Here is an 11,104-nt window from a genome sequence, read left to right as displayed (position 1 = left end):
ACGGCAGCCTCATCTAGCTGAATCGCTACTTACTTGAGAGTGGAAGTGGTGTCATTTTGATCATAGCGTGCCCATCAGAGCCTTGGCTAGCCCCCTAGCCCTCGTGGAAATGCAATCTATGTATGTTCTATTGAATTCACCTTGGTGTCTGCTGAGAGGGTGGCGATTTAAACCAGTTTAAACCATTTCCCAGTTACAGCTGAGGCCAGCTCACCTTTCCTGGAGAGGATTCTTGACTCTTTGCAGGAGGAACACCTGAATTAATGAAATCTTTTCAAGAGCTTCAGGCTGAAAGCTGAGGTCCCTCAGGTAGGACTGATGTTGACATTTTAATTGGGCAAATTCTCATTAGAGACAAAGGGCCCAGGATTGTGCTGGTAGAACCTAACGTCTTCTAATGTTGACTTCAAAACAGTAAAGCCCTTGCTAAGCCATTTAACTGTAAAATTGGAACCTGGGAAGGCAGTGCGGACTCTGAGATTACAGGTCTAGAGATTTGGATTTGCTTTCCAGCCCTCTACCAATGTCACTTACTTTCTGTCTCTGTTTCCCTGTTTTGCACGGGGATTTACATGGGCATTAAGGCCCCCTGGGAAACAATTCCCTTTTTCAGCTGGGTGCCTGGTTTGGTGAAGATGCTGTTCAATCTAGATTTTAAAGCACATATGATTTTGGATTAACTCTACTACGTCTGTCTGAACACGGGCAACTGACAGTTAACAAGAATGAAAATGAGGTCTAAAGAATTAAAGCATAATCAAGTCCTTTATTATTAAAAGAATGCTCAACTCAAACGGACCTGTTCAAACACTTCATCAGCTATCACACTTAAAAGGAGATTTTTGCAGGAAAAGTTTTAGCTTTGTATTTTGAAAAACTTAAGTGCACTCTCTAAGCAAAAAATGTTATGTTGCTGTCATTTTTGGTCTTATACAGAAGGGTGGATCCTTTTCAGTCTCGTGTCTGAGGGCAGAAATAAAGTGAACATGAGGCACTTAGCTCATGGCCAGGCACACAGCTAGGCTCCGCGCAGTGTTGCTGTCTGAGTTGGTCCTCCTGCCCCATTAGTGGGAGCCAGGCCTGGAAGAATTAATCACATTTCATATGCAAACATTTCTTTATTTGACTGTGCTGTTGTTTTTAATGAAGACCTCATTTCCAATATGCTTCAGTGCAGTAACCCTATAGTCCTGCCTAATTGTGTTCTGAGTAATGCAGGGGCTTGAGTGAGGAGAACACAGGGTGGGAGGCAGGGTGGGGGCAGGAGGGGGGAGAATTGATGTGAGAGTTAGGGAAAGGTGCCTCTTCTTTGGGGTGGGTACAGCACTATGCTTGGAGAGGGGAGCATGGGTGGGCTTCAGCCCTCACTTACCTCCTCAGTTGGGTGCCTTTGTGCAGGTCATGGCCTGTGCTACTCTACCCATGGCCCTGGTTGGGGATGGCGTCCATAGGCAAGGGTAAGAGACTTGAAGGACTTAAAGAAGAAGCTCTCAGGTGACCTCCATTTAACTTACTTGTTGGTTTTCATTCCTTTTGCAAAACATATTAACGGCTACTGCTGCTACATGCTCATGTTCCTATCGTCTTACATGCCACCATGATTCTGCTCCCTCCATTTGGGCGACTACATGCTAAGAGCCAATTGTGTAAGTTTCCATACCTGTTTGTGCCAACTAAATTTGTTCTTGTAATTGAGTAATGTAATCATTACATAAATGAAATATGAATGGGAAAAAATAGCTAATATTCAGTGAGCACTTACTATGTACTAGGTACTCTTCTCTGTTTAACATTTTTATAAACTGCCGTGTTGATAAAACTAAGTTGAATGTTTTGAACAAAATGTATAAAAATGAGTTGCTGCAAAAGAAGTTGCCAATGACATATACACACTATTATATTTAAAACAGATAACCAACAAGGACCTACTGTATAGCACAGGGAGCTCTGCTTAATATTCTGTAATAACCTAAATGGGAAAGAATTTGAAAAAGAATAGATACATGTATATGTATAACTGAATCACTTTGCTGTACATCTGAAAGTAACACAACATTGTTAATCAAGTATGTTCCAGTATGAAATAAAAATTTTAAAAAATGAAGAAAAAAGTTGCCGATGAATTAGGTATGAAGAAAATAACAGTAAAAAAGTTGGAGGGAAGCTAAAAACCTTAGCTGGTTTCTGCATCCAGAAACCTTTACATTTACTTAGCAAATGTCTTTAAGTTCTTAATCCACTTGGAAGAAAGCAAAACTAGAAATCAGTCAATATATTATTTATGCGAGAAAAACTTTGGGAAATCTGTGGACCCATATCTAGAGAGTAAGATCTCCAATCTAAATCAAAATATCCATGAATAAACATAAGTTTATATGTTTATATTAAAATGAAGTGTTTAAGGTATGCACATTATTTTCTATGATTCTTTGCTTTCTTTTTTAAACAGTACATGTTTATCGTGGAACTTTTTAAAAAATAAGTTTATTTTTGGCTGTGTCGGGTCTTTTATGCACGTGGGCTTTCTCTAGTTGTGGTGAGCAGGGGCTACTTTTTGTTGCGGTGTGCGGGCTTGTCATTGCGGTGGCTTTTCTTGTTGTGGAGCACAGGCTGTAGGCTCGTGGGCTTCAGTAGTTGTGGCACACGGGCTCAGTAGTTGTGGCTCACGGGCTCTAGAGCACAGGCTCAGTAGTTGTGGCGCCCGGGGTTCGTTGCTCCGTGGCATGTGGGATCTTCCCGGACCAGGGCTCGAACCTGTGCCCCCTGCCTTGGCAGGTGGATTCTCAACCACTGCACCACCAGGGACGTCCCGATTCTTTGGTTTTAACATCTGTTTTAATTAATAGACCACTTTTTACTGGCCATGATTGTGTTGATAAGAAGTCTTGTACTGTAAGAAAGTTACTGAAGCCAAATCAGATCTGAGCCCTAGATGGCCCCTGCTGATGTGGGCAAGTGCTGCAGGTGAGCAGATTAGGCTCCTCTAAGGAATGTGCCTGTGAGGTAACCGCAGTGTGACCTATAGATCATATTCTCTTATTGCAAGTTCCTTTTTTTCTCAGTTATTGGGTTGAATTGGCTTTTAACATGTCAAATATATATTTTTTAAACTGTATCCTTGGAAATACTGAAGCCTTTATTTATTTATTTATTTATTTATTTTTGGCTGTGTTGGGTCTTCGTTTCTGTGTGAGGGCTTTCTCTAGTTGCGGCGAGCGGGGGCCACTCTTCATCGCTGTGCGCGGGCCTCTCACTGTCGCGGCCTCTCTTGTTGCGGAGCACAGGCTCCAGACGCGCAGGCTCAGTAGTTGTGGCTCACGGGCCCAATTGCTCCACGGCATGTGGGATCCTCCCGGAACAGGGCTCGAACCCGTGTCCCCTGCATTGGCAGGCAGACTCTCAACCACTGCGCCACCAGGGAAGCCCATGTCAAATATTTCTAAAGCTCAGTGGACTGCATCTGCTCTATTTTGAGTATAATGAAATTTGACATAAAATAACACTGCCCTTTGGTGCCTGTGACCAAAGGGATTTCTTTGCTATTCCAATTGTCAGATCCTCTGAGGATTTGAAGGGTGAACATGTATGTGTATGTATGTATACATACACACATGAGCTTATATCCAATTAAGCAAATATTCAGTGAGCCTACTATATATATGTCAAGTGCTATGCTGTGAGCCATAAGGACCCAAGAAAATACCCAAGGTGATCATTGCCCCCAAAGAACCTGGGGATGTACCTAAAGGAGTCACACATCACTGGCTGAGATAAATGGGCTACTAGAGAGCATTGTGCAGGACGAGGACAGCAGGAGAGGATTCCAACTGGAAAAACAGTTTAGAATTAGGGTGACATTGCAGAGGAATTATACAACTCAGTGATAAGAAGAACTTTCTGAATTGCTTTTATGTTTATCTGATTTAATTTTCAAAATAATTCCAGGAAGTATAAAGACCACTACCTTGCCAACCAACACCTAAGGACACAGATATAAAGGGAAGGTGACTTGTCCCAGTAAAGTGGAGCCAGAGCTCTGACCAGGCTTCCTGGTGCCTCGACTGGTGCTGTTCCTGCCACCAGGCAGCTTTGCATCTTTCTGGCACATTCACTTACCTACCTACCACCCTAGAGACACTAATTGAAACTCATAACTGCCCAAGTTAAACTGCCTTATTGTGGCTCTGTTTCAATAAGCCACAACTACTGCCAGCTTACTAAATTCAGGGCCACATAACTTCTGGGAATGGCCCAAGTCTGCTTCCTGCTGCGCTGCACGACAGGTGGGTGTGTGTTGAGGCACACCTGCTTGTCTGGCGCCAGCCTCAGGATTCCGGCCCTCCAGCCCTGTGGGCAGCGGCTGGGGCAGCACCCTCATCCAGTGGCTTCTGAACCATTCAGGGGAATGTTGGGTTGGCCAAAAAGTTCGTTTGGGTTTCTTGTAACATCTTACGGAAAAACCCAAATGAACTTTTTGGCCAACCCAATACTTAAGGTTTACACATTCTGCCCAAGCCTGGGCAAGCTCAGTTGGGCCCTAGAATAGCTCTTTGCCATTTAATAGGGAGGACTGCATTTGCAGAGGTGCCATAGGCCACCTGCATGAGGGCCCTACAGCAGAGCACTCTTTCCAGTTGGAGCGTAAATTACACTGTCCCTGGGAAGGAAGGGTCTAGAAGCCTTCCTCTCTCTTCCCCCAACTCAGAACAACAGAAACTACAGACATAAGGGTGATGATAAAGCTTTGCCTGTGTTATTGAGTGGCTTTGTGCTTACACTGGGATACTGGAAGATATAAACAGCCACCAGGGAAGGATACAAGGCACATGGTCCTTTCTTCATGGTCCATTCAGTTATTCAACAAATATTTGCTGAGCACCTATTAAGTGCTGAGTGGTATACAGATATTGGAGATTTCCGTTGGAGCAATCATGGCCCTGCCAAGTTTATAGTCTGCTGAAAGGATACAGACACGTCAAGGGCTAATTACAGTGGAGTATGACAAATGCAGCGGGTACACAGTGGAGGCAGAGTGGGGCTGCTCAAGGGCTCTTGGCTGAAGGAATGAGTAGAGGCTGAAATTCAGACCATGCTCCACTCCTCTAGACACATGCTGCCTTGGAGAAGGGGAGCCTTTTTGCAGTCCACAGAAAGGCGCATGGGGACCAGCAGTGACCTTGATTGGAAAGATACTTGGCCTAGATTTAGGATGGAAGGGAAGCTTTCTTGGCGGGTAACGTCTGAAAGGAGACTTGAAAGATGACTAGGAATTAGCCAGCCAAGGGGAAGAGAGGGAAGGTGGGAAAGGGCATCCCAGGCAGCAGCATAATCACCAACACTGAGATAGTGCTTAGCATGTGCCAGGATGTGCTGCTGTGAGTGCTTGAAGATGAATCCTTTTAAGAGAAAGCTACGTGTGGAAGGCACAGAAGTGCAAGAAAACACAGCATTTGGGGGAATCTGAAGGGTGTTTATTGTGGGTTCAGAGGAGAGGAAGATCGGTGAAGGCTGGAGTGACAATTACGGCTAATTACACTTGCATCGCACTTGTTATACGCTAGGTGACCTGAGCACTCAATGCATAGTGACTCATATAATCCTCACGACAACTGTATGAGGTAGGTATTATTATTATCCTCATTTTGCAGATGCAAATGAGACAGAGAAAGACTGAGTAACGTGTCCAAGGCTACACTGCAGAAAGGGAGAGACAGGATTTGCAGTCAGGCTTCAGGTTCTTAATCCCCACACTGCCTCTCTGGGAAGAACTGGAGATGGAGACCGGCCTCTAAAGATTGCGCAGAGGAGGGAAGGGAAGCCCGTCGAGAGAGGGTGACAGATGTTAACCTTGACACGGGGGTGTGCACTGCAGCTCTGTGAGCAATGAGAGACTAGTCACGTGGTGCCTTTTCTAGTCTTTTCCAGCAACTCTGGGAAAATGAAAATCCTCCCTCATAAATTATCTCATTTATTAACACAATCCCATGAAAGTTGAATTTGTATCCCTGCTATAGCAGTGGGGGAAAAAAAATGAGGCACAGAGGAAGGAAATAACTTTTTCTCTTAAGAATTAGATACCCACTCTGGAAGCTGATTTGTTCTTTTGTTCATTCATTCATTCATTCAACATCTATTTATTGAGCATCTATTATATGCCAGCTACTCTGCTGTGTGTGAGAGATACAGTAGTGAACAAGGCACATTTCCTGACCTCAAGCAGATGGGGATTTTAAAACAGGTCAGTGTGGGGATTTTAAAACATGCCTGAAAATTCTTTGACCCTCATGCCATTGAGAGATGAGATCTATGACTACTTTCCTTGTGTCTGGGCTGACCTTAGGGACTCACTTATAGCTCATAGAATGCAGCGGAAGTATGTGACTTCTGACGTTGTGGGACTTCTGAGGCTAGGTCCCAAAAAGGGCCAGACAACTATCCCTCACTCTGAGGGAAACCAGCTCCCAAGTAAGAAGTCCAGCTAGGCTGATACAGCCACAGTGGAAAGGCCACGTGTGGGCACTCAGGTCGACAGCTCCAGCTGAGCTCCCAGTCGACAGCCAGCACCAGCTGCCAGCTTTGTGAGTGAGCCATCTTGGACGCCCAGCCTCATCTGACCTTCAGATGACTGCAGCTCTCGCCAACTTCTTACTGTAACTGCATGAGAACCCATGCAGTGAGAACTGTCCAGCCTCTCCCACGTTTCTGACCCGTAGAAGTGTGAGCAAAATTAAAAAGTGGTTATGTTATAGATGTTGTAAGTTGTTGTATAGAAATAGCCACTGGGATAGTCAGCCTCTAAGAACTGAGAGGAGAGGCACCTCAGGGCACCCAGAGGAAATTGGGCTCAAATCCTGAGAGGAGAAATTGCTTAAATCTTCTGGTTCAGCACTGAACATAAAACATCCAGCTACCTTTCAGCTTTTATTGCTAACTGGTCCTTGTGAAGGAAGGGATAGGCAAAAGTAGAAGAGAAAAAGTGAAATGAGCAATTTAATAAGGAAGACTTGATTTTACATGCTGCTTTGAGTTTGATCTGACATTCCCCCATCCATACACACATACACACACCACGCACACAGCAGGCAATGCAGGGGCCTGATTAACTAGAAGTTACGGTCGTCACTATTGGCGTCTACTGCACTCAGTCTTTAGGCTGGTAACGAATAGTACTCTCTGCTTTAGGTCTGATGTCCTGATTAGTTAAACTGTTTGCAAAAGTCTCTGCAGTGGCTTTGCCTCAGGCTTGTCTGTTGAGTGATTCCGGTGCTAGACAGGGGACTAAAATGAGTAAGGGCTGCAACTGGAAGAGAGAAGCATGCTTCTCATGGTTCCATCAAGCTCTGGGTTAGTTGGAAGCAAATGAGGTAGGTGATATTGAGCGGCAATAGGTATGGGCTACGGCCTGAGAACATTTCCTATCAGAGACCAAGGTATTCACTTCTACATTGTGTCTCGCCTTTGCTTTCCCCTTTTCCTGTAGGTATGCATGTAGGAAGCCTTCCTTTCTCTTCACAGAAGAAAAACAGAGAGGAGAGATGACAGTGGTTAATAGTGTGTCCCAACTGTTGACCTTATCCTGTTGGAAAAAGAGCTTTTATCCTATTGGAAAAAGACTTCAAAGCCTCCTTTCAGTTGCTAGAAGAGCAAAAGCTCTTCCTTGACCAGAATCGACCTTGCTCCTCTTCTTAACCATCAGTTATGGTGGAAATCATGATGCTTTCACCAGGAATATCTGTGGGAAGCTCTTGGGATTTTGAGAGGCAGGTTTTTCCTGGTAGATCTTCTTGCTTAATTAATGTTTATAAGTTTTTGTCGGTTTGAAATGAAAGAACTTTATTCCTGGGCTGCCCGAGATGTTAGCTGTTTATTCTTGCAGGGACCCTTAGGAGCAATTTGCAAACTCATTTAACCTGCAGAACATCTGTTGTAAGAATTGGTGAAGGACCTTCTTCCCCCCCAAAGGGTGTGTGAGTGGCAGAAACTTGATTGGGTTTCAGGATTTGTGTTGTCTGGGCCTGCAGTGAGCCTGTTGTTTCACTGAGGTGAATCCCAGGGTCCCATTAGGAGGTGACTTTCCTCCTATCAGAGGTCTGTCAGGATTTTCAGAGACGCTGTACCACTGGCACTATCTCACTTTTGAGTTGGAAACTGCATCTGCTAGGCAGATTGGCCCTGGAAGTGTTTTCACCTGCTCTGCTGTGAAAGTCATGCTTGCGCCTGAGTTCATGTTTATATCACTGAAGTCCAGTGAGTTGGGGTGGAAGGGAAGATAGAATGATCCAGCTCAGTGGGGTGGGTTCTGTTCTGGGAACATCTGAACTCTGCTGGTAGGTGCTAGAAGCCCATCTCGCCTTCCCATCTCTGAGTGGAGCCCCTGCTGAGGTCGGCAGTTGATACCCATCCTTTTTTGTTGTTGTTGTTCATAAGATTCCTTTATTATCTTTTTAGTGTTTACAGGATCTGAAGTCAGGTTTCTTCCTTCTACATACGGTAATTTGAGTCTTTTTCCTGTTGGCTAGAGGTTTACAATTTTATTGATCACTTCAAATAAACATTTTATCTTATTGATTTTCTTTTTTACTTTTCTATTTCACTTTTTATTTCGCCTCTTTTCTGCTTACTTTAATTTGCTTATTTTTTTCTAGTTTCTTAAGGCAATAGCGTAGGTCAGAGGTTGGCAAGTTACAGCTCATGGCCTACTTTTATACACCCTCTGAGCTAAGAATGGTTTTTATATCTTAAAAGGTTGTTAAAAAACCAAAAATCATTTAACAGAGACCATATATGATCCACATAGCCCAAAATGTTTACTATCTGGTCATTTATTTTTAAAGTTTACCAATTCCTGGCTTAGATCACTGATGTGAGGTTTTTTGGTCTTTTTAAGTATGAGCACTTAAAGGTAAAAAAAATTCCCTTTAATCACTGCTTTAGCAGCCTCCCACAACTTTGTTGCATTAAGTTTTCTTCTTCATTCAGACAAAAGTGTTTTCTAATTCCCCTTGTGATTTCTTCTTTGCCCTATGGATTATTATTATTTTTTTAACATCTTTATTGGAGTATAATTGCTTTACAATGGTGTGTTAGTTTCTGCTTTATAGCAAAGTGAATCAGCTATACATATACATATATCCCCATATCTCCTCCCTGTTGCATCTCCCTCCCACCCTCCCTATCCTTCCCCTCTAGGTGGTCACAAAGCACTGAGCTGTGCTATGCGGCTGCTTCCCACTAGCTATCTATTTTACATTTGGTAGTGTATATATGTCCATGCCACTCTCTCACTTCGTCCCAGCTTACCCTTCCCTCTCCCCGTGTCCTCAAGTCCATTCGCTACATCTGCATCTTTATTCCTGTCATGCCCTTAGGTTTTTCATAACCATTTTTTTTTAAGATTCCATATATATATGTGATATTTGTTTTTCTCTTTCTGACTTACTTCACTCTGTATGACAGAGTCTAGGTCCGTCCACTTCACTACAAATAACTCAGTTTCATTTCTTTTTATGGCTGAGTAATATTCCATTGTATATATGTACCACATCTTCTTTATCCATTCATCTGTTGACGGACACTTAGGTTGCTTCCATGTCCTGGCTATTGTAAATAGTGCTACAATGAACATTGTGATACCCATCCTTTTTAATGAGAAACGTTCTCAGGGACTGTTCCCTTAAACAAACCTTTGTCACCATCTTGTTAAATTCCTTAAGTATGGAAAGCATAATGACATTTTCATGACTGCTCCAAGTTGTGTGTGGTTTTGGATAAATGGTCGGAGGGTTATATTTCTTTGCAACTGGAGAACTTAGAGGTAATTTAGGTCAGCCCTTGCTTTTTACAGATGAGAAATTTGGGACTTTGAGAGTTTTGGTGCTTTGCCTGAGGTTACACAACTAGTTAGTGACAGAGCTAGGAGAAGAACCCAGATTTCCTGGCCCTTAAATCAGTATTTCTATTGCACTGTATTGCATGTAGGATTAGCCAGTGCCATGATTGTAAAAGCATTTGCTTTCCTTGCCTCTCTCTTTCCCTCCTGTCTGATACCTCAAGAGAAATGCTCCTGATCTAGTAGTATCCCAACAATGCACAGCAGTGTTATTTGAAAGAAAAACATAAATAAGGAACTTCTGCAGCACTAGAGGAACTGAATTTCATTTTCTTTGCTCCATCTGTTTGTGCCTGAATACCTCCTTTGTCTGGCTTCGGGAATGCCCAGGCCTGAGTCACCTTTCCTGGAGCAGATATGGCAGACTGCAGGTCCTACCTGGCAGCTTTGCAAGTGCTTACTTTGTAAGATGGATTACAAACTTTTTGTTTTCTTAATAAAGGGTGTGAAAAATGTGAAGACTTTTTAGATTGGGGTAGCAGCAGTATATAATTTCTGTTCTTGTTTCTATGTCCAGACTCCAGATCTCTCCCAACTCCCATTCTCTACCCTAATTAGATGTTTCAGGTTTGACAATGTACCTGCCAGATCCCTTTTTTTTTTAATTTTGGGTTTTTTGGGGGGGGGGTTATTTATTTATTTTTGGCTGTGTTAGGTCTTCGTTTCTGTGCGAGGGCTTTCTCTAGTTGTGGCGAGCGGGGGCCACTCTTCATCGCGGTGCGCGGGCCTCTCACTATCGCGGCCTCCCTTGTTGCGGAGCACAGGCTCCAGACGCGCAGGCTCAGTAGTTGTGGCTCACGGGCCTGGTTGCTCCGCGGCATGTGGGATCTTCCCAGACCAGGGCTCGAACCCGTGTCCCCTGCATTGGCAGGCAGACTCTCAACCACTGCGCCACCAGGGAAGCCCCTTTTTTTTTGTTTTTTTTTTTTTCCCCAAACAGTTTCTACTTTCTGTCTACTCCAGAGAGCTCCTCCTATAACTTCAGCATCTTATTCCCAATTGAAATTTAACTTTCCAAGGCTACTTTGGGAAAAAGTTAGGTCTAATTGTCAGACTTGATGCCTGCATATAGTCTCCGGGCCTAGATAAGAAAATAAAAAGAAGGCTGTGGAGACATATTCCATCTTATCATCCATAATTTTAATGTCATATTAATTGGTTGGGTACCAACTGTTTTCCAAACAGAAAGTTGAATAACACAAAAGGATTTATAAC

At 43.5% G+C, this 11,104-nt stretch overlaps 1 protein-coding gene across 6 annotated transcripts in view; it reads left to right on the top strand.

Annotated features, from left to right (window-relative positions):
- The window catches only part of LOC309663865 (carboxyl-terminal PDZ ligand of neuronal nitric oxide synthase protein), a 302,668-nt gene that overhangs the window by 157,895 nt on the left and 133,669 nt on the right, over nt 1-11,104 (top strand). The window lies entirely within an intron of this gene.

The sequence above is a fragment of the Balaenoptera physalus genome (genome assembly GCF_965194825.1).
Source record: "Balaenoptera physalus genome assembly, chromosome: 1".
Taxonomy (NCBI): Eukaryota; Metazoa; Chordata; class Mammalia; order Artiodactyla; family Balaenopteridae; genus Balaenoptera; species Balaenoptera physalus.
This window is presented reverse-complemented; position numbering and strand designations above follow the sequence as displayed.